Below are 25,027 nucleotides of genomic sequence, written 5' to 3' on the forward strand. Positions count from 1 at the left end.
TTAGGTCCCACATGTCAGTTTTTGATTTTGTTGCAATTGCTTTTGGGGACTTAGCCAAAAATTCTTTGCCAAGGCTGATGTCCAGAATACTGTTTTTCCTAGGTTTTCTTCCAGGATTCTTATAGTTTGAGGTCATACATTTAAATCTTGAATTAATTTTGAGTTAATTTTTGTATACAATGAAAGGTAGGGGTCCAGTTTCATTTTTCTGCATATGGCTAGCTAGTTATTCCAGCACTCTTTATTGAATAGGTGATCATTTTCCCATTTTTTTGTGGGCTTTGTCAAAGAGCAGATGGCTATAGGTGTGCAGAACTGCTTCTGGATTATCTATTCTGTTCCATTCATCTGTCTTTTTTTGTACCAGGACCAAGCTGTTTTGCTTACTGTAGCCTTTGAAGTCGGGTAGTGTGATGCCTCCAGCTTTGTTCTTTTTGCTTAGGATTGTTTTAGCTATTCGGGCTCTTTTTTGGTTCTATATGAATTTTAGAATAGTTTTTTTCTAGTTCTGTGAAAAATGACGTTGGCAGTTATAGCATTAAATCTTTAAACTGCTTTGGGCAGCATAGCCATTTTAACAATATTGATTCTTCCAATCCATCAGCATGGAATTTTTTTTTTTATTTATTTGTGTCATCTGTGATTTCTTTCAGCAGTGATTGTCAGTTCTCCTTGTAGAGATCTTTTTTCTTTTTCACATTATGGAATCTTTATTTTTTATGTGATTTCTGTACATAAGGAGTATGAGAGTAACCCTTTCACAAATGAAACTAATTTACTAGAATAAACAATGACAAAACTGAACTGGCATTTGATGTAAATCCATAGGCGTTTAAGCTTCAAATTCAGACAGGAAGTTTGTTACAATCTCTTTCAGCTTTGCATCTGATTCTTTTGAGATCTTTCCATCAGCCCTGATAGTGCCCAACAGGGCTTGGTACCAGCTGACATGAGACAAGAAAGCATTCTCAAACTTTGTAATCTTGCTGGGCTCCAGTTTGTCAAGATAGCCCCTAACACCCGCGTGGATAACAGCCACTTGTTCTTCAATAGCCATGGGAGTATACTGTCTTTGCATCAGCAACTCAGTTGGACACACACCACAACTCAAAAGTTATTGAGTGGCAGCATCGAGGTCAGAAATGAACTGGGCAAAAGCAGTGACCTCATGATACTGAGCCAGGTCCAGCTTCATGGTACCTGCCACCCGCTTCATAGCCCTGGTTTGGGCAGCAGATCCAACACGAGACACAGACAGACCGACATTAATGGCAGGGTGGATACCTTTGTAGAACAATTCTGTTTCCAAGAAGATCTGTCCATTAGTGATAGAAATGACATTCACTGGAATGTAAGCAGACACATCACCAGCCTGTTTCTATGACTGGCAAAGCAGTCAAGGAGCCACCACCAAAATCATTGTTCATCTGGGCTGCTCTCTCCAGCAACTCGGAGTATAGGTAGACCACAATATCAGGATAGGCCTCACAACCAGGGGGTTGGCAGAGCAACAGAAACATCTGATGGTAAGCAACAGCCTGTTTGGATAAGTTGTCATAGATGGTCAAAGCATGTTTGCCATGGTCTCTAAAATACTCTCCCATGGAACAGCCCAGTGTAAGGAGCCAGTTACTGAAGGGGGGCAGCATCCGAGGCCATAGCTGACACCACGATGGTGTAATTCATGGCATCTGTGTCGTAAGTCTCTTCAACAACTGGGCAACAGTGGATCTCTTTTGACCAATAGCAACATAGATACAGTACAGCTTCTTTTTTTCCTCACATCCATCATTGAAATGTTTCTGGTTAATGATTGTGTCAATAGCAATTGAGATTTTCCCAGTCTGTTCATTACCAATAATCAGCTCACGCTGACCATGGCCAATTGGCACCAAGCTATTCACAGCCTTAATGCCAGTCTGCATTGGTTCCTGCACCGAAATTCGAGGAATGATTCCAGGGGCTTTCAGACCAACTCGCCTATGGGTCTTGGAACCAAATGGACCCTTTCCATCAATGGCATTACCAGGGGCATCAACTACACGACCCAACAGCTCCTCACGAACTGGAACGTCCACAATGGCTCCTGTCCTCTTCACTCTAGCTCCTTCCTTAAGTAGTTAATCATTTCCAAACACGACAACACCAACATTGTCAGGTTTGTAGAGATCCTGAACCTTCTTGGTTAGCTGTATTCCTAGGTATTTCATTTTTGTGTGTGGCTATTGTAAATGGGATTGTGTTCTTGATTTGGCTCTCAGCTTGAACATTATTGGTGTATATGTAACCAGCTCAAGTCCAGCTGCTCTCCTCTCAGAAGTCAAACCATGAGAACTGAGGTGTGGTGGAAGGAAAGCAACTTTTATTGGTCAAATGCTAGCAGATGGGAGAATGGGCATAAGCCTCAAAAGAGCCATCTCAGCCTTCTGGGCCTAGTGAAGGGGTTTAAGAAGGAAAAAGGTGTGGGATATAGACATGAGTAGTGAAAAGGGAGTGCATAGCTGCATGTCTTGTTCCCATAGTTATCTCAAGTAATCGCCCATCTAGAGATCTGATTTGCATCATCCTGACTTGGGCGTAACTCCCCTTGAGTGGGAAGATCTGCGGCTTGGTCTCTCTGCCTGGTTTGTTTCAAAATTGGCTCCTGGAATTTCTAAGCAAGCACATAGTTAGATGAGCAAGCACTGTGCACAGATATGCCTGTTGGGAAAGGGCATAACAAAGAGTCCACATTGTGAGATTAGGAAGGAAAGAAAAAAAATAGTTTAAAAATCTATTTCGAGGCTGAGGTACTCAGTTATATATAGAAATGCTATTGATTTTTGTACATTATTTTTGTGCCCTGAAACATTACTGAAGTCATTTAGCAGTTTGACGGGCCTTTTGGCAGAGTCTTTAGGGTTTTCTAGATATGGAATCATATTATCAGTGGCCAAGCATGGTGGCTTACACCTGTAATCTCCGCACTTTGGGAAGCTGAGGCAGGCAGATCACTTGAGGTCAGGAGTTCGAGACCAGCCTGGCCAATATGGTGAAACCCCATCTCTACCAAAAAATACAAAAATTAGCCGGGCGTGGTGGTGAATGCCTGTAATCCTAGCTACTCTGGAGGCTGAGGCAGGTGAATCACTTGAACCCAGGAAGCAGAGGCTGCAGTGAGCTGAGATGGCACCACTGCACTCCAGCCTGGGCGACAGAGGGACACTCAGTTTCAAAAAAAGAGAGAATCATACTGTCAGTGAAGAGAGATAATTTGACCTCTTCTTTTCCTATGCGGATGTCTTTTTTGTTTGTTTGTTTGTTTTTTGTTTTTGTTTTTGTATTTTTAGTAGAGACGGGGTTTCACTGTGTTAGCCAGGATGGTCTCGATCTCCTGACCCCGTGGATCTGCCCGCCTCGGCCTCCCAAAGTGCTGGGATTACAGGCGTGAGCCACCGTGCCCAGCCGCGGATGTCTTTTATTTCTTCCTCTTGCCTAACTGCTCTGGCTAGGACTGCCAGTACTACATTGAATAGCAGCAGTGAGAGTAGGCATCATTGTCTTGTTTTTGTTCTTAGGGGGAATGCTTCTGGCTTTTGCCCAGTCAGTATAATATTGGCTGTGGGTGTGGTGTAGATGGCTGTTATTATTTTGAGGTATGTACCTTAGATGCCTAGTTTGTTGAGGGCTTTTATCATGAAGGGATGTTGGATTTTATTGAAAGCTTTTTTTGCATCTACTGAGATGATCATATGGGTTTTGCTTTTAATTCTGTTACTGTGGTGGATCACATTTATTGATTTGCATATGTTCAACCGGCCTTGCATCCCAGGAGTAAAGCCTGCCTTATTGTGGTAAATTAACTTTTTGATGTGGTGCTGGATTCAGTTTGCTAGTATTTTGTTGAGAATTTTCGCACCTATGTTCGTTAGGTATATTGGCCTGAAGTTTCTTTTTTTTTGTTGTGTCTCTGCCAGATTTTGGTATCAGACTGATTCTGGCTTCGTAGGATGTTAGAGAGGTACCCTTCCTTTTCAATTTTTTTGAAGTTTCAATACGATTGGTACCAGTTCTTTTTTTTTATGTCTGAGAGAATTTGTCTGTGAATCCATCTGGTCCAGGGCTTTTCTTTTTCTTTTTCTTTTTTTTCTTTTGTGGTTGGCAGTTTCTTTAATACTGATATAATTTGGAACTTATTGGTCTGTTCAAGTTTTCACTTTCTTTCTGGTTCAATATTGGGAGTTTGTGTGTTTCCAGAAATTTATCCATTTTCTCTAGGTTTTCTTAATTTGTGTACCTACAGCTGTTCATAATAGGATCTTTTGTATTTTTTTTTTTTTGAGACGGAGTCTCGCTCTGTCACCCAGGCTGGAGTGCAGTGGCGCAATCTCAGCTCACTGTAAGCTCCGCCTCCCGGGTTCACGCCATTCTCCTGTCTCAGCCTCTCCGAGTAGCTGGGACTACAGGCGCCTGCCACCACGCCCGGCTAATTTTTTTTTTGTATTTTTAGTAGAGACGGGGTTTCACCGTGGTCTTGATCTCCTGACCTCATGATCCGCCCGCCTCGGCCTCCCAAAGTGCTGGGATTACAAGCGTGAGCCACTGCGCCCAGCCTGATCTTTTGTATTTTTGTGGGATCAGTTGCAATGTCTTCTTTGTTATTTCTGATTGTACTTATTTAGATCTTCTCTTTTTTTCTTGGTTAATATAGCTAGTGGTTTATTGATCTTGTTTATTCTTTTGAAGAAAAAACGCTTTGTTTCATTGATCTTTTCTATGGATTTTTGTGTCTAAATTTCATACAGTTCTTCTCTAATTTTAGATATTTATTATCTTCTGCTTGCTTTGGGGTTGGCTTGTTTTTTTTCTAGTTCCTCTAGTTGCAAAGGTACATTGTTAATTTGAGACCTTTCTTATTTCCTGCTGAAGGTGCTTAGTGCTATAAACTTTCCTCTTAATACTGTTCTAGCTGTGTCCCAGAGATTTTGGTAAGCTGTGTCCCTATTTTCATTTATTTCAAAGAATTTTTTTTATTTCTTTCTTAATTTTATTGTTCACCGAGGAGTTATTCTGGAGCAAGCTGTTCAATTTCCATGTATTTGCGTAGTTTTGGGGAGCTAGGACTGGCTTTCAGCTTCATCCTCCAGACCCTTGAGATTGGGCCCCAGCTGTTCTGGGGGATCCAAAGTGCTCCCAGGCCACCAGGAAGGTACTCAGGTGAAGCAAAACACCCAGCTTGGCAGCAGAGGCTACTCTGTGCACACCTCCTGCACGGTGGCCAGGCAGGGCCCTGGAAGTTTCCCAGTCTCACAGGGAAGCCAGCCACACTCTCTCCTGGGCCAGCAATCAGCTGAGGCTAGAGCTGCCTGTAGGGAGGTGGAGAGCCCTGGGGGATGGGTGTCTAGGCCACGCTCTGCCATAGCTGCCACATGCACAAAAGCTCCTAGGTTCCATGCCAGTGAAGCCCTGTTTCTGCCTACTCTCTTTGAAGATCCCATTGCCAGCTCAAATGTCCAAGGAGAATGTGAAGTTCTATGTACCTAGGATCCCAGAGGTCCACAGTGAGAGTGGCCCGTCCCTCCATCCCTTCACTTATCCCTTCCCCAGGAGGCATTCAGGTCTGGGAACTAGCCCCGTTGTGCAAGTATCCTATGCAGGGTTCCCAGCATCCTCCCTCTTCAGCCTTGTTGTCTGCATCACCTCTGTAATGACTCTCAGCATTTTCTCTTTGAAGATGGGCTCAAAATATGTTGGTTTACGCAATATTTTGGTCTCTCTCAGTGGGAGCAGTGCTTCCTGGCTGTGTCTAGTTGGCCATCTTGTCATGGTAACAATTTCTTTTGGAGATTTTTTGGAGTCCATTTGTGGCAGTCAAAAGATAACTAGACAGTGGTGGCAGATGATAACTGGGTCCACAGATTGCACAAGGAAGAGTAGCCTGTGGCAGAGAGCTTATTTGAAGAAATGGCTGAAAACTTCCCAAATCTGGAAAAGGAAATGGACAACCAAATTTTAGCAGCTTGAAGGACTCTATCTAAGATGAACCTAAAGATCCAACACCATGACACATTATAATCAGTCAAAAGTCCAAGACAGACAATCTTGAAAGCAGCAAGAGAAAAGTGACTTATATACAAGAGAACTCTCATAAGATTATCAGCAAACTCATCAGCAGGAACATTCCAGACTGAAAGGGAATGGGGTAGTATATTCAAAGGGCTGAAAGAGAAAGAAAATTGCCAACTAAGAATACACAGCAAATCTGCCCTTCAAAAATGAAGGAGAAATAAAGATCTTCCCAGATAAACAAAAGTTGAAGAAGTTCATCACCATTAATCTACCTTGCTAGAATTCCTAATGGTAGTCCTTCCAGTTGAAATAAAAGAAAGCTAGATACCAACTTGAAAGCATACAAAAGTATAAGGCTCTCTGCTAAAGGTAAACATATAGTCAAATGCAGAATCTAGGCCAGGCGTGGTGGCCCAAGCCTGTAATCCCAGAACTTTGGGAGGCTGAGGTGGGTGGATCATAAGGTCAGGAGATCAAGACTGTCCTGGCTAACATGGTGAGACCCCATCTCTACTAAAAATACAAAAAATAAAATAAAATAAAATAAAAGTAGTAGGGCATGGTGGTGGGTGCCTGTAGTCCCAGCTACTCAGGAGGCTGAGGCAGGAGAATGAAGTGAACCCAGGAGGCAGAGCTTGCAGTGAGCTGAAATTGCACCACTGCACTCCAGCCTGGGTGACAGAGTGAGACTCTGTCTAAAAAAAAAAAAATGCAGAATCTTGTCATACTATGATAGTGGTCCATAAATCATTTTTAAATCAGGTATAAATAAAAGCATAAAAATAATCATAATTAATAAATTATATTAATGGATACAAAATACTAAAAGTATAATTTGTGACATTGATAATGTAAGGCGAATTGGAGGTAAAAGAGTAGAGGTTTTGTATGCAATTGAATTAAATTTTTAGTTTAAATAAATTGTTATAGCTATAAGATGTTTCGTATAATCCCCATGGTAACTTACAGAGAAAATTGCTATAGAAGACATACCAAAGAAAATAAGAAAGGCCTCAAAGCATATCACTACAAAAAAAAAATCAATGAAACACAAAGGTAGCAAGAGAGGAAAAGAGGGACAAACAATGCTAAGACATACTGAAAACAATTAACAAAATTGCAATAGTAAGTCCTTCCCTATCAATAATTAGTGTAAGTGTGAATGGATTACACTCTGCAATCAAAAGACCGAGTGGTGGAATCAATTTTAAAAAGATCCAATTTCATGCTATCTACAAGAGATTCGCTTAGCTTTGAAAACACACATAGGCTGAAAATGAAGGAATAGAAAAATATATTCCATGCAAGAGGTAACCAAAATAGCAGGGGTGCCCATACATGTATCAGACAAAATAGACATTAAGCTAAAAACTGTCACAAGAGAAAAACAATACACATCATATTGATGAAAGTGTCAATTCACAGTACAACACTTATAAATCTATATGCACCAAACAGCAGAGCATCCAGATACATGAAGCAAACATTGATAGAACTGGAGGAAGAATTAGATTAAAAAAACATTATAGGAGGAGATTACAATACTCTTCTTTCAATAATAAATAGATCAACCAGAAAGAAAAATAATAAGAAAATAAAGGACTTGAACAATACTACAAGTGAATTGAATCCAATAGATATATAAACAATATTCCACTCTATGTTAATATACACATTCTTCTCAGGTGCACATAAAACAGTCTCCAAGACAGAACACATATTAGGACACAAAACAAGTTTTAACAATTCAAAAAAAAAACGGAAAGAAAACCAAATATATTTTCTAATCACCATGAAACTAGAAATCTGGACTAGAAAACTCTGAACTAGAAAATTCACAAAGATGTGGAAATTAAGCAATATACTCTCAAACAACTTGATGAGTCAAGAAATCACTATTTAACAGTATTTTAAAGCAAATGAAAATGAAAACACAACACACCAAAACTGTGGCAGTAAATGTTTGCATTTTTAAAAGAAGATCCCAAGTCAATAATTGGAGATAATTTTGTATCTCAAAGAACTAGAAAAAGAACAGCAAACTAAATCCAAAGTTAGTAAAAGGAAGGTCCTAGATTACAGTTAGCAAAAGGAAGGTCATAGATTACAGAAAACATAAATGAAATAGCGAATAAATAAAAAAATAAAAAAATCAATGAAATAAGAGTTTCTTTTTAAAAAAAATAAAAAATTTAACAAATTCTTTCAATAAGTAAGAAAATAGAAGTCTAAAGTAACATGAATCAGAAATGAGACATTAAAAATGAGGACACAGAAGTAAAAAGATTATGAGAGACTACTATGAACAATACTCCAGTACACTGGATAACTTAGAAGACATAAATTCTTAGAAATATACTACCTACCAAGACTGAATTGTGAAGAAATTAAAATCTGAACACATCCATAACTGAGGAGATTGAATTAGTAATCAAAAATCTCCCAATGAAGAAAAGCCCCAGGACTAGATGTTTTCACTGATGAGTTTTACCAAACATTTAAAGAATAATTAGCATCACTCTTTCTCAAATTCTTCTGAAAAATTTCAGAAGGAAAAATACTTTCAAACTCATTTTATGAGGCCAGTATTACCTTAATACCAATGCTAAAGAAGGACACCACAAAAAGACTACACACCAATAATCTTGCTAAATATTGATGCAAAAATCCTCAACAAAATATCATAAACTTAATTCAGCAGTACACTATGACTAAGTGGTATTTATTCCTGGGATGCAAGGATGGTTCAACATACAAAAATTAGTCAATGCAATACACTATATTAACTGAAAGAAAGGTAAAAAAGTCACATGATCATCTCAATTAGTGCAATAACAAGCATTTAATAAAATTCAGCACCCTTTCGTGTAAAAAAATTCAATAATATAGAAATAAAAGAAAATTACATCAACGTATTAAAAGCCCTATAGGTAATGCCCATAGCTGTCATCATACTCAAGCTTTCCCTCTACAAATAGAAACAAGGCAAGCATGCCCAGTCTTGCCACGTCTGTTCAACACAGTACTGGAAGTTCTAGTCAGAGCAATTAGACAAGAAAAAGGAGTAAAAAGCATTCAATTTTGAAAGGAAGAAATAAAATTATCTCGTTTGCAGATGATATAATCTTATATGTAGAAAACCTGAAGGATTACACACACACACACACACACACACACACACAAACAGAGACAACTGTTACAACTAATAAACTAATTCAGTAAAGTTGCAGGAAACAAAATCAACCTACAAAAATCAGTTGCATTTCTACACGCTAAGAATAAATAATCAGAAAAGGAAATGTTTTTAAATCCCCTTTACAAGAGCATCAAAAAGAATAAAATACTTAGGAATAAACCCAACCAAAGATGCAAAAGACCTGTATACTGAATACTCTTAATATTGCTGAAAGTAATTAATGAAGACATGAATAAATATAAAGACATCCCATGTTCCTGGATTGGAAAAGAATATGGTTACAGTGTTCATACTACCCCCCAAATCTACAGATTCAATACAATCTGTATAAAAATCTCATTGGAATTTTTTGCAGAAATAGAAAAAAAATCCAAAATCCATTAGGAATCTCAAAGTATTCCAAATAGTCAAGACAGTTATGAGAAAGAAAAACAAAGCTGGAGGTCTCACACTTCTCAAGTTCAAAAAACAGTGTAAAGCCACAGTAATCAAAATAGCATAATCCTGGAATAAAGACACACATATAGACCAATGGGCCAGAATAGACAGCCCAGAAATAAACTCACATATATGGTAAAATAATCTGCCATAAGGGCATCAAGACTATACAATGGGGAAAAGATAGTGTCTTCAACAAATGGTGCTGAGAAAACTTGATATTCACGTGTAAAATAATGAAGTTAGACCCTTACCTTCCTGTACCTATATACAAAAATCACTTCAGAATGAACTAATGGCTAAGTGCAGTGGCTCACGCCTGTGATCCCACCACTTTGGGAGGCAGAGGTGGGAGGATTGCTCGAGCCCTGGGCAACACTGCGAAGCCGTCTCTACAAAAAATGTAAAAATTCCCCCGGGTGTGGTGGCGCGCACCCTGTAGTGCCACCTACTGGGAGAGGTGGGGGTAAGGCAGGAGGATTGCTTGAGCCCAGAAAGTTGAGGCTGCAGTGAGCTGTGATGACGCCACTGCACTCCAGCCTGGTTGTCAGAGAGAGACCCTGTCTCAAAACAACAAACAAACCAAAATGGATTAATGACCTATATGTAAGACCTAAAATTATAAAACTGTATTTTATAAAATTATATTTATAAAACTAAAATTTATAAAATTATAAAATTATCTAGTAAGATAAAAATATAGGGGAGGAGCTTCATGTTTTTGGATTTGGCAATGATTTCTTGGATATGACAGCAAAGGCAGAGGAAATAAAAGCAAAAATATACAAATGGAACTAAATCAAACTTCAAATCTTCTGCACAGAAAGGAAATAATGAAGAGAGTGAAAAGGCAACCTACAGAATGGAATAAAATATTTGCAAACCACGTATCTGATAAGGGTTAATAGCCAAACATATAAAGAATTCCTACAACTCAACAACATCAAAACTAGACAGACAAACAAACAAGCAAAAAACCCTATTAACAAAGTACTTGAATAGACATTTCTTTAAGGATGACATCAATATGGCCAACGTATAAAAATATGTTCAATATCACTAAGCAGAGAAATGCAAATCAAAACCACAATGAGATGTCACCTCACATCTCTTAGCTAGACCACTATCCAAAAAACAAAACAGAAACAGAAAATGAGAAATACTGGCAAGGATACAGAGAACTTGAAACTCTTGTGCACTGTTGGTGGCAATGTAAAATGGTGTAGCCACTATGGAAAACAGAGGTTCTTCAAAAAATTAAAAACAGAACTACCATATAGTCCAGCAATCCCACTTCTGGGTATATATCAAAAAAATTTAAAGTAGGATTTTGAAAAGATACTTACACATCCATCTTTATTGCAGTATTACTCACAATAGCCAAGAGTTGGAAGAACACTAATATCTCCTGAGAAATTAATGTATAAACCACATATTCACTGGAATATTATTTAGCCTAAAGAAAGAAGAAAATCTTATCATATGCTACAACATGGATAAGGCTTGAGTACATTATGCTACATGAAATATGCCAGTCATAAAAGGAACAATGCTGCATGATTCCCTGTGTATATGTTTTCTAAGGTAATCAAATTCATAGAAACAGCAAGTAGAATGTGACCTCCAGAGCTGGGGAAGAGGGGGAATGGGGAGTTTTTCCATGGGTAGAGAGTTTCCCTTTGGCAAGATGAAAAAGTTACAGAGGCCTATTGCACAACAACTTGCATACAGTTAACAGTACTGTACTGTACACTTGAAAATGGTTAAAATGTAAATTTTGTTATTTTTTCTTTACTCACAAAAAAGGAATGAGGAGCTGATACATGCCACAACATGGAGAACCCTGAAAACATTACGTTAACTGATAGAAGTCAGTAACAAAAGACCACATATTATTGACTCCACTCATATGAAATGTCAACAATAGGACAATCTACTGGGAGAAAGAAGCCTAGTGGTTGCTTAGGAAGACAAGAAGTAATAGCTGAAGCATGTGGCTTTTTTTTCTTTTTTTTTCTTAAGATGGAGTCTTGCCCTGTCACCCAGGCTGGAGTGCAGGGTTCAAGCAATTCTCCTACCTCAGCCTCCGAAGTAGCTGGGACTACAGGCACGTGCCACAATGCCTGGCTAATTTTTGTATTTTTAGTAGAGATGGGGTTTCACCATATGGGCCAGGCTGGTCTCAAACTCCTGACCTCGTGATCTGCCTGCCTCAGCTTCCCAAAGTGCTGGGATTACAGGCGTGAGCCACTGCGCCCGGCCATGGCTTTTACTTCTGAGGTGATAAAAATGTTCAAAAATTGACTGTGGGGATGGTTGCACATATCTCTAAAACACTAAAAAATAATGAATTGTAAATTTTATATGGGTGAATTGTACGGTGCATGAGTCGTACCTCAATGAAGCTACGTAGAAAGTAAGCTCTATTGTCTTCTCTTTCCCCTCGCAAAACACCTCAGCTTAGGGCAAGTCTGAACAGAAACCTTGCCTGTCAGTGAAGGAAACAGGGAGTCATCTCAACTTCACTTGTAGTCCATCTAATCATCTATGCCACCACAGCTCTCTGATATCTTTAAAACGATTACATTTCCAATTTCATTACATTTTGAACTACTTGTTCCAGTGGGAGTGATGCAGTGCCACTGCCTCCTATATTCTATCTAGAATCAGAACTTCGGCTCCAATCCCTTTGGCCTGATTTCTGCTCCTCAAGTACCCCAAAGCCTTTCCCACTTCACTGTACTTACCATTTCCTCCTCTTGAAATGGTTTTCTTTCAAATAGCCGCTAGGCATTTTCTCATTACATTGATTTCTTCAGGGTTAATGCCACCAAAAAGCCTTCCTTCCCAGACTACCCCAACTAGCTGGCACACTTTTACCTTCTATCACTCTCTAACTCCCTTCCCTGCTTTATTTGCATCGTGGCACTTGTCACTCTCTGACACCCTATATAGTATGTATGTTTAATGACTATTTCCCTTACTAGAATGTAAGTGCCAGGGGCTAGAGACTTAGTCTTTCTTGCTCTTCACTGAATTCCCAACACAAGCAGTGGAACTAGTGTATAGTGCATTTCCAGTGAATACTGAGTGAAAGAATACACTCCACTTTCAATGGGTCCTCCTGGTTACAACTTCCTGTATTTTTTTTTTCTCTCTTTTTTTTTTTTGAGAGGGAGTCTCGCTCCTTTGCCCAGGCTGGAGTGCAATGGCGCAATCTTGGCTCCTGCAAGCTCCGCCTTCCGGGTTCAGGCCATTCTCCTCCCTCAGCCTCCCAAGTAGCTGTGACTACAGGTGCCTGCCACTACACCTGGTTAATTATTTTTGTATTTTTAGTAGAGACGGGGTTTCACGGTGTTAGCCAGGATGGTCTCGACCTCCTGACCTCGTGATCCACCCTCCTCGGCCTCCCAAAGTGCTGGGATTACAGGCGTGAGCCACCGCGCCTGGCCTACAACTTCTTGTATTATTCAGTCTGTGCATTTTTCTGTATTGCTGGGCACTGGGTTGTCAGGCACTCTGTGATAGGTGTCAGGACTAAAACAACGAACATGCACAGCCTCTGTCCATAGGAAATTTCTTATTGGGGATTCATACAAATAAAATATGCACTTGGATTTGCGGGAGTAAATGATGTCATTCATGGAACACACAAACTGTAAGGGGAGAAGAATGAACATAGAGGATCACCGCATGTCATGACAGGCAGAGTAACTGACCACAGAGGTGAGTGGGAGAAGACCAGGAACCTCTGGTGGCCCAGAGGCAGGGTACATGGTTTATAAAAGAAATGCCTAGCCAGGCAGAGTGGCTCACGCCTGTAATCCCAGCACGTTGGGAGGCTGAGGCGGGTAGATCATCTGAATCAGGGGTTTGAGACCAGCCTGGCCAACATGGTGAAACACTGTCTCTGCTAATAATGCAAAAATTAGCCAGGCGTTGTGGCAGGCACCTGTAATCCCAGCTACTTGGGAGGGTAAGGCAGGAGAATCACTTGAATCTGGGAGGTGGAGGTTGCAGTGAGCTGAGATTGTGCCATGGCAATCCAGCCTTGGGCAACAAGAGCAAAATTCTGTCTCCCCCCACCCACACACAAAAAAGAAATGTCTGCAGAGTTGAAAGACTGAAGACAGTAAGTGCCCTGTGCCTTTTCTAATAAAGAGGCTTTGTTGACCCTGGAAGGGACTGCTGCAGTAGAATAGTGGAGAAGATGCCAGACTGCAGGAGGCTGGAGAGAGAATGAAATGAATGAGGAGGGGAGCGTGGACAACTGTACCACGGCTCTGAAGAATGAGAAGATACAGGGAAATACTTAGAAGCAAACATGATGGTTGAGAGTGGTCATATCGATTGGTTAAAGATAGGACAGAAATAAGTAAGTACAAGTGCTGCTGGGGAAGAGCTAGTAGGATGGAGAATTTTCAGATAGAGGAGAGAGGGATAAGCTAACTGAGCTAATGGCTGAGCTAACAGAGTACAGGTAGAATGGGTGGGCATGGAGGGAGATATATCTTCCCCTAGGCAAGGTGGGCACAGAGATAGGTGAATGCTTTTAGGAATGAAGGCAGGAGTGAGAGGGAACAAAGTCAAATGTTACACTTTTCTCTACCATAATACGTAGCACACTTTGCCTGGCACGTAACAGATGTCTAGAAAGTAAGTGCAGAATAAATGAATTACACTTTCATATAGCGATGTAATAAAGAAAACTAAAGCACAATAGAGGTTTGAAATATGCTCTGTGGGAAGTGAAAGAGAAAGTTGCCCAGGAAAATATAGAAATGCCAGGTGGTATTCCAATTGAGTTTGGCAACTATGCCTTTCAAATGAACTTTTAATGCAGTTATATGAGTTTCTCCATCTGTAGGAGAGTTGTTTGTGTAGGAGGAGAACAGAAGACAGTCTGGTGGATTATGATGTGGAATTTTTTTCCACAGGAGGTACCGTAGAAAGACAAAATAGTAGAGTAATGGGAATACTGATAAAGACTGTCACAATAACCCAATTCATTCTTTACAATACAATGAAGAAAGGCAGAGTGGAGGTGACGAGTTATGGCTGGAGGAATGTGGTTTGGAATAAGTGTGTATGTATGTGATATTATAATTGAATATTTCAAAGTTCCAGCATGTCTAGGATTTGGCTGTGGAAGTGGATGGCTGACAATCGTGAGACTGGCAAGATCATGCAACTTAGAGTTCAGAGTATGGGAAGCAGTGTCCTCATTGTCCTTTTCAACTCTCGTCCCGAGATACATGGTCATTTCACCATGAATTGTGAGTGTGTCACACATAATTTATTAAGAATAATCGCTGGGAATTTTTTAATAATATAATTTAGCAACCACTATGTGCCAGATACAAAAATGATGGTGAAACTTAGACATAGAGAAAAAGCTGCAAAGTCTTCAGTAAAAGCAAAGGAGTGTGAGAAAGAAGTACAGGGTCACGTGGCTGGATGTTGTCAGCCTCAAGGGAAAGGGTTTGTTACATAGGAGGAAGGGTCTGGAACTGCACTGAGGGTGGAGAACACTGGCCACTCCTCCCAACCCCAAGAAGCCTCCAACTCTGAGAAGCATCCCTTTGCAATTGCTGGAGGTGGGAGGTGGGCAGTGTCTTTATAGAAGCCTCACTTAAGTCAAGGTGTGTGAGGTAGAGGATGTGGAGGGAGTTGATGAGAATGGAATGGTGTTCCACAGAGAGTGTGGTGGAGAGTTTCAAGATGCAGAATGGACTAAGAGAAAGAAGACAGCAGCTTACCTTTTGAGTAGAGTGTAAGGATGGGAGAGATGGAGGCATAATCTACAGGTTTAGGGGTAGGAAAGACGGTTCAAACTACTTGAAGAGGAGGGAGTCTGGGTTTAGAGGAAATAGCATATTTGTCACAATCCAGGACCTTCACCACAGTCTTTCTAGAAAGAAGAATTAAGCCTCTTCTATCCGAGGGAGCATTTTAATTCAGGCTCCATTCTGCATCCTTTGCGTGAATGCTGCAAAGTTTCCATATTTGTCTGTGCCTGTGTTTCCCCATTTCTTCAAAAACAGAAAAAAGAGGAAATGCTTCCAAACTTTTATGTGGCTGCTGGAATTGTATGATCATTTTATATAAATATATATGAATATGCATGGTTTCTGAGAGAGAGAGACAGACAGAAAGACAGAGAGCACTAACACAGTGCCTGGTGTATAACAAGGACTCATTAATTAATGATGGCTCTTACTATTATCAGATTTCTATCTTTACTGAATTCCTGTCGATGTTACATTAATATTAGTGTATTCTTACCATGTCATAGTGAAGTATATTTGAACATTTCTGGCATGGTCACTGGTAAGTTGCTTTCTATGAACACATCTTTCCTGCCTCAAGGGTTGATGTGTGTGAGGCAATAATAAAGCAATAATACAAATTCTGTATACCAGAAGGAGGACTCTGCATTCTCCTTTAGCACTGCCCCATTTACCATGGTAGAATATAAGACATGCATCTTTTATAGTCTTATATTTATTTTTAGAGCCTGACCTGTTGCCTTATTTTTGCTCAAAAACATTGATAATTGAATTTTTTTGTGTGTAACTAAAAAATCAATTAAATATGATACTCTGGATATAATTCTTATATGGTAACTTTTTTAATTGAACATTTTCCCTAATACTAGTCCAGGCAGAATAAAAAACACTGTTCTTCATTCTGGAAATGTGACAGTTTACTCATCCACAAGAACATTTGGAAAATTTCCCAAATTTCTAGATCTTCAAAGTCTGAAGCTCTTTTTCCATTTATCTCATCCTAGACAAAATTTAAGTACAATGAGGAGGAGCTCTCAGTAATCTTTTTGACCTTAGTGGCTTTCTGCTTTTCTTTATCATGGGCTGCACTACTAAAAATAAATTGGTACATTGTTGGCCAGCTCCAAAAGAATTGATGATTTAACAGTCAAATAATATGTTTCATAAAATAGTAATTTCAGATCAAATAATTTGTTTTCACTCACTACAGAAAATGTAAAATTTTGCCAAACTGGTAACTGCCTAAACAAAAACAGTATCAGTTTCAGAAATTCCACATGTATTTATTATAATATGCAATATCTATAATCTTAACAGCTTTGTAACTAATGAACTCTAAATAGCTACATACTGTTATAATTTTGTATTTAGATTTTTCTTTTCTTTTCTTTTTTTTAGGAGATCGAGTCTTGCTCTGTCACCCAGGCTGGAGTGCAGTGACGCGATCTCAGCTCACTGCAAGCTCCGCCTCCCGGGTTCATGCCATTCTCCTGCCTCAGCCTCCCGAGTAGCTGGGACTACAGGCACCCGCCACCATGCCCAGCTAATTTTTTGTATTTTTAGTAGAGATGGGGTTTCACCATGTTAGCCAGGATGGTCTCGATCTCCTGACCTTTGTGATCCACCCGCCTCAGCCTCCCAAAGTGCTGGGATTACAGGCATGAGCCACCGTGCCCAGCCTGTATTTGGGTTTTTCTATCCTAACTTTTCTTTAATAATTTGATCCACTGTTCCACAGCAATCAGCAGACATCTATTTACTCAGTAACATTCATCAATCCTTTCCAAGTCATATAACATTATTGCTTCCTACCCTAAAGAAATCTATCTGAAAACATCACACATAGCTGAACAAATCAGTGCTGGAGCAAAAACTAGAATTCTGATTCTTGGCTCCAGTATATGTCCATGACCTAAACTTGTCTGTTAAACACCGACTACTTGATTAGAAGTCCGGATTCTGCAGAACACTGATATGTTTTTCTGCTGTCGTTAGGACATTTGTTCAAATGACTGGTCTAAATAGTCCATATTAAGGCCTCTCCACAGTAATAGCCTTCCTGGATATAAAGGATCACAGGGGAAAAAATGAAGACAGATTTTAAAAAATTTTGTTTAAGCCCAATTTTTCTTTTTCTATATTGCTTTCAGCAGTTGAGGCACATGAATACTTTGTATGACCTTTTCTCTGAATGGAAAATGAATTCTCCTGCACTCGGCATATCAAATCTTGAGAGACTTTCCTAGACTGACTTTGGCCACCTCAATTTCTGAAATGTTATACTGATTACTTCTTTAAGATATTGTTTGGCCCAAGGTCATAGAACATATGAGTTCATTCTGCGCATGAAGCTCCCCAGAGAACAACGGTACACAATGTCAGTTTGGTTATGGCATCTGAAAACTCATAAAAGCAGACTTTCATTAAAAGCAGTATTACTCCCAGCCCTTGCCTTCTGAGAATTCACATATGAGTAATTAGGAGTCTGTAAGTAGGGGCCTACCTGTAGTACACATTTCTCCTATTTTTGAAGTAAACGGATATTTCTATAAAGTTTCTCAAACATTTCCTACTTTTTCATCATTGTCAAGTCTTATTTTATTTGAAGTTGAGCTTTACATTTACTTGCATATTTGGAGTTTATAGCCCTGTTGTTTTGTTTTAAATTACAAGATGATAAAAATAAATCTTTAAGTCCTTTCCTAAATTCATCAGTTAACTGTAATCCAATCCTATATAAAGAAAAGTATTATTTATTGCCTCTGTATTCATCATTAAAAGAAATAAATATAAAATTAAAGGGAGTATGACAGTTAAAAACCAAGAAAGAATACTGGGCTTCTGAACTTAACAGGGAAATCTATTATCAGACTATTTTAATCATTTTCTAATTGTGCATATAAAAGACTGACAGAAATATAATATAAGTTGTCTTTACTGAGTGCTGGGAGTATGAGTTGTATGATCATAAAATTATAGTCTTAAATATTTGAGACAGACAACTCTCACAGCTAGTTTGCATTTAAAAAGTAATTGTGATTGTATTAGTCAATTTTGTGGCGTTGCTATAAGGGAATACCTGAGGCTGAGTGATATTTATTTATTTATTTTTTTTTTGAGATGGAGTCTCGCTCTGTCGCCCAGGCTGGAGTGCCGTGGCGCGATCTCGGCTCACTGCAAGCTCCGCCTCCCGGGTTCACGCCATTCTCCTGCCTCAGCCTCTCCGAGTAGCTGGGACTACAGGCGCCCGCCATCACACCCGGTAATTTTTTTTTTGTATTTTTAGTAGAGACGGGGTTTCACCATGTTAGCCAGGATGGTCTCGATCTCCTGACCTCGTGATCCACCCGTCTCGACCTCCCAAAGTGCTGGGATTACAGGCGTGAGCCACCGCGCCCGGTGGGGGCTGAGTGATTTATAGAGAAAAGAGATTTATTTTGGCTCACAGTTCTGCAGACTGTACAAAAAGCATGGCATCAGCATCTGCTTCTGGTGAGGCCTCAGGAAGCTTACAATCATGGCAGATGGTGAAGGGGGAGTTGGCCTCTCACATGGCGAGAGAGGGAACGAAGTGCCAGACTCTTTTTACCAATCAGACCTCCTGTGAACTAATAGAACCAGAGCCCACTCGTTACCACAGGGAGGACACCAAGCTTTCCATGAGGAACCCACCCCTATGACGCAAACACCTCCCATGAGGCCCCACTTCCAACATTGGGGATCACATTTCAACGTGAGATTTGGAGGGCACAAGCATCCAAGCTGTACCAATGATCAAGACAGAACTCATGTTCTTTGATACATTCTTGATTTGTCCATTTATTTTATTAGAAGAATTTTTGTTGAATATGAGAGTACCTTACATAAAGTATGCACTAAATAAACTGAATAAAATTGACAATATGCAATGTCAAAGACAAAACATAACGGCAGAATTATACTATATAGAAATCTACTTAGAGAGTTAAAGAATGTAGTATTGTAAATATGTATCTTTTAATACACAGTGCCATAAAATGCACGAATACCCATATATTAGCCAGACTTTTTTTTTGAAATGGTCTCACTCTGTTGTCTAGGCTGGAGTGCAGCAGTGTCATCATGGCTCACTGCAGCCTTTACTTCCTGGGCTTGAGAGATCCTCCTACCCCAGCCTCCCAAGTAGCTGGGACTACAGGCACACACAAACGGGCCCAGGGAATTTTTTTTTTCATGGAGGCAGGGTCTTGCTACATTGCCCAGGCTGGTCTCAAACTCCTGGGCTCAAGCAATCCTCCCTCCTCAGCCTCAGAAATATTTTGGTTGCAAACAGCTGTAACCACATTCAAGCTAAAGGAATTGGTTTTTTCACACATTGAGATTTAGGAACAATGCCACATCTCTCAGCACTGTTTGCATGTGCTTAGCTTCATTCTCCCTTTTCTCTTTTCCCTATGGTGCCAAGATGGCCTCTGCCAGCTCCATCAATCACTTGTTCCAAGTAAAAGCAAAAGAGACCAATCTTGCCCCAATATTGGAATATTATAATCTTGTAGAAGGTCTATGATCCTAATATGATTCCATGCCTACCCTTGGACTCACAACTAGAGTAAGCAATATAAGGAGCCATGGTTGATGAGATTAGACCTGGTCAATGGCTCATGCTTGTAGTCAGAGGCAGCAGTTTCACAATTAAAAGAGGTTGTTGGATTAAAAAAAATTACAGAGTGTTACTACATTCTTTCTGTGACTTTAACAAAAAGGTAAATGGCCACTGTAGCGGATATTTTGCCCATGGGTGAGATGGAAGTAGGGCTTTGAGTGGTCATAGCAGGTAGAAAATTTAATGGAAAACAATGCCTAATAAAGAACGAAAGATGTGGAGAAAGCTAGTGCTTTACAGAACTTCCTGGGGTGAAGGACATCTTCCATACCTATCTAATATGGTAGCAATATATTGAGCGCTTGAAATGTGGCTCATATAACTAAAAAACTATATTTTTAGTTTTGTTTAATCTAAATATATTTACATTTAAATAGCCACAGTGCAGCCTTCCTCATGGTGACTTTGAAAAGTCAGTCTATATGTATCTTTACAATAAAGTCATTGTTCCTTTTAGTCTTTATTAGTCCTTTGAATGATATTATAATTAAACAAAAACCAAAATCCAACTTTTGAAAAGCTAGTATTCCTTATTCTTTCAGAAATTGAACAGAAAATAGCTATAAATACTATGAATATTCTTCAATATTCATTTTTTATTTCAAAAAATCTGGTAAAATGAAAGAGCATATTATAAGTAATTCAAAACTTTGATTATTCCAATGTCATTGTTTCCATTGTACCATGTTGGACAAGCACTGATACAAAAAAATTTTAAATATATCATGAAAATAAAATCAAACAATAAATGTGCTATAAAGTGTGCTTACATTGAATTATAACATCTTTTGTAGTTTTCTTTTCAAATTAAAAATATATGACTAATTTGAATCTCGTAGAATGTTATAATCCTTGTCCTGAAAGAAGTAGGCTGACCTCGGGGAAATTTTAATAGTGTTAAGATTGAGATAATTGTAATCAAACAGTTACTCTTTAATAATCATCATTTTCTAGATATGTGCTAACCACATGTATGCATATTTCCTTATCTAATTACATTTGAACTTTACAATAACCCTTTATCTTAGGATCATTTCATTACAAGAGATAGCTGCCTGTCATTGAAACTAGCTTAAACAAAACAAAAGAAAGAAATCTAGTGGAAGGAAATAGGACAGCTGACAGGCCTTGCCTAGGAAGCCTCCTGAATGCTGGCATCAAGGTTTGAGGTCCAGGAACTAATGTTTCACTTATTGTTCATTTGTGGCCTCCTGATGTGTCATCTCTGCTTTTCTCCACATGGTTGCTTTGTTCCCCTTATTTTCATTAAATATTCTTTCCTGTTTACTTAAGCCTCTACAGAGAGGGCAGCCTGAATGTTGAAATTCCAACTCATCTTGCAGTTCAGTCATCTCACACCAATTTACTTCCATCTGCAGCATCTACAATTGAAGGAGGTGATGAACCAGGCGAACGTAATGCCTTGGATCTTGTAGGTCAGAGGTCCACAACTGGTCCAGTCCTCTCTGCCTGGGGTACAGGGATACGAATTTCATGCTCAAAACATGGAACCTAGAGAGTGAGGACCACATTCTTTAAGAATTATCAATAAAAAATGGGTGAGGAATGAGCTTGGTTCAGCCAGTGAATTAGATAACATGATTCTGATTTTAAATTTGAGGAAACAGTCTCAGAGAAGTTCAAATCTTAGTCTGGCTTGTGATCAGACCGACCAAAGTATGAACCCTGACTTATTTTTCAGTATCTGTGAAACTTTTGGAAAGTTACTTACCCTTTTTGAATATTCAATTATCTGTTTGTTAGAAAGTGATAATAAAATGCAACCCACATAAAAACGCTTAGCATTTACCCAACTAGAAGCATATAACCCACCTCCCACTTTTTACCCCCTGCCCCACAGTCAGAGGCCAAGGGGAGAGATGGCCTTGTCTATGAATGCACTTAGACGGGCTTCAAAAGTGTGGATTACAAAACAAAGGACAGAGCGGCAGAAAGCTGGGTGCCCTGCATGAGAGATTTATAGAGGTTTGATGTTTGTTTTTTACCCTTGAGAGGAAAAAAGCATCAGAAATGAAAATAAGTATATATAAGAGCAAGCTAGCAGTAACATTGATTAACCTCTGTTATTTTCTTTGCTCTGTGTAATGACATCCCTGACTTTTCCTAAAATAGGCAATGAATTTGCCATGCAAGCAAGGTCTTGTTTATTATTTTTGTTATTTTCTTTTGTTGTCATGTGAAAATCCATCAAATGACATTGCATTCCTCATGTGGAAGTAAGAAGTTTCTAGATGCTGCAAAGAGAAAAAAGAGTTTAGAGAACTTGTCAATTCAGAGTCAAGGAATCTGAAATTCACATAAATGCAGGAGGGCTACTGGGATTTTCCACCGGTGTGGTATTAAACCCATTTTATCTGGATCTTAAAATGCAGATATAATTCAGCTTATTTCATAATTATGTATATTAATTAATTAAAGGTAGATAAATACTTAATTAAATAAAGGTAGGTAACTGACAGAAGGCAAATTGGAAAGAAAATGGTGTTTGGAGCCACAAAGATCTGGGTTCAAGTTCTACCTCAGCTAATAGAAATATGCAACCTTGGGTATTTTGCTTAAATCATCTGAGACTCAAATTTTTCATTTTACAAATTGAGATATTAGTATTGATCTCACAGGAGTATAGTAAGTCTTCACTTAACGGTATTGACAGATTCTTAGAAACTGCAACGTTAGGCTGGGCATGGTGGCTCATGCCTGTAATCCCAGCACTTTGGGAGGCCAAGGCGGGCAGATCACGAGGTCAGGAGATTGAGACCATCCTGGCTAACATGGTGAAACCCGGTCTCTACTAAAAAAAGATACAAAAAAAAAAAAAAATTAGCCAGGTGTGGTGGCGGGCACCTGTGGTCCCAGCTACTCAGGAGGCTGAGGCAGGAGAATGGCGTGAACCCAGGAGGTGGAGCTTGCAGTGAGCCGAGATCACGCCACTGCACTCCAGCCTGGGCAACAGAGCAAGACTCCATCTCAAAAAAAAAAAACAAAACTGCAACTTTAAGTAAAATGTTGTACGTATAACAAAACCAATTTTACCATAGGCTAATTGATATTAATAAGAGTTAAATTCCTATGGCATACAGTATGTCATTTCACTCAAAGTTGCAATTTCAAAGAACCTATTAATGACATTAAGTTATGACTTACTGTACATGTAATGTGCCTAAGACATTATGTTTTATGTGAACATTGAGTGATATTTGAAGGGCCAATAGAGGCAACAGAGCATGGGCCCTGGGTGAGCTTTGTAACTATGTGGCCTTGAGACACTTACTCCCCGTATTAGAGTCCTCTGGATAAACAGATTGTGTGTGTGTGTGTGTGCGTGTGCATGTGTGTGTGTGCACATGTGTGCCTGTGTGTGTGTGTACACATGCATATATATAAGAAAATTTATGATAAGGAACTGGCTCATGTAATTATGGAGGCTGAGAAGTCCCAAGATGTGCAACTGACAAGCTAGAGACTTGGGAGAGCCAATGGTGTAGTTCCAGTGTGAGTCTGAGGAGCCAATGTTTCAGTTGAGTCTGAAGACAGAAGACACCAATGTCCAAGCTCAAACAGCCAGGCAGGAGGAGTTCTTTCTTATTTGCACAAGAATCAGCCTTTTTGTTATACTTAACAGACTTTCTGGTGATTAGATGAGGGCCACTCACATTAAGAAGGGCAATCTGCTTTCTTTAACTAGTCTACCGATTGCAATGTTAATCTCATCAGAAAACACCCTCATGGAAATACCCAGAAGAATGTTTGATCAAATGTCTGTGCACCCCATGCCCAGTCAAGTAAATGCATAAAATCAACCATCACACCATGTATGAGCCTCACTTGCCTCAGGTAAAAGGACAAAATGATAACAGTCACCTTCCTAGGGAGTTATGAGAATCCAGTAAATCAACAGTTATGTGTTTTACAATAGCACCTGGCATATGATAAGCACTATGTGTGGATATGTTGAACTAAATTCATAAGTAAAACTGAGAAAAGGAGCTACCTCCCAGAGGTATTCTCCCATCCCTGTTTGTCTCAGGGAATAACTAATTTAGTTTTTTCATCTCATTTAATGTTTGAGTTTCACATTCAGTCAATAATCTTATAAGCTATTTCTTCCCCTAAATGTATTATTCTGTTTAGAAAAACTACTTGATTTCATTATAAGTGGAGTAAACAAACAAGCAAAAAAACAAAAAAAACAAAAAACTCTTGTTGATTGGCATTCCAATTGAGAAAAGCAAAAAAAAAACTGCTTGTTTTTAAAAATTAAAATATCACTGTATTGCCTATTGCCTTTTAGAAATTACATATCTCCAAATACTACAAGTGAAATGGGGATAAATGAACATAGATTTTTTTCTCTATTATTTAGAATCGGATTTGCAAATGAGTTAACTATATTCTAAATACAGACATCACATAGGACGAAAAGCTTAAAAAAGGGTCTCTGTTCTTTTCTCCTTCCTTAAACATTATGCATCAAAATATTTACATATTTTCAAGATGTGTCTTATCAGATATTCAATCTGTATATATTCATAGTTTTAATGGACTTTCATGGATATCCTTTCCATAAGTGATGATTAAAAATCTCAGCTTAGATGGTAGTCTGTTTTTACTACACAAGCGGAGCACCAAGTTTATTTAAATCTCCCAGGCACTTGGTCATGGATGTGGCTGAAGGACTATGGCTCAGATGGGTTGCGTAATATCAAGGGACAGAATGGCCAATAAATACTACCTCTTCAACTGGATTGCCCAGGAGGACATGTTGGGACTCATCAAGGAAGCAACAAAACCCAGAGAGAACAGAGAAGAGTGAGACAGGACAGCGGCCCACCTGGGACTGGCATGGAGCCAAGGAAGGCTTCTCACCACAGGGGAAGGGTGAGGGAGCAAGAG

At 39.3% G+C, this 25,027-nt stretch overlaps 1 pseudogene; it reads right to left on the bottom strand.

Annotated features, from left to right (window-relative positions):
* Positions 1-832: 832 nt before the first annotated feature.
* LOC100583638 overlaps positions 833-25,027 on the bottom strand; it is an 89,313-nt pseudogene continuing 65,118 nt past the window's right edge.

This window comes from Nomascus leucogenys, chromosome 22a (genome assembly GCF_006542625.1).
Source record: "Nomascus leucogenys isolate Asia chromosome 22a, Asia_NLE_v1, whole genome shotgun sequence".
In the NCBI taxonomy this organism is placed as follows: Eukaryota; Metazoa; Chordata; class Mammalia; order Primates; family Hylobatidae; genus Nomascus; species Nomascus leucogenys.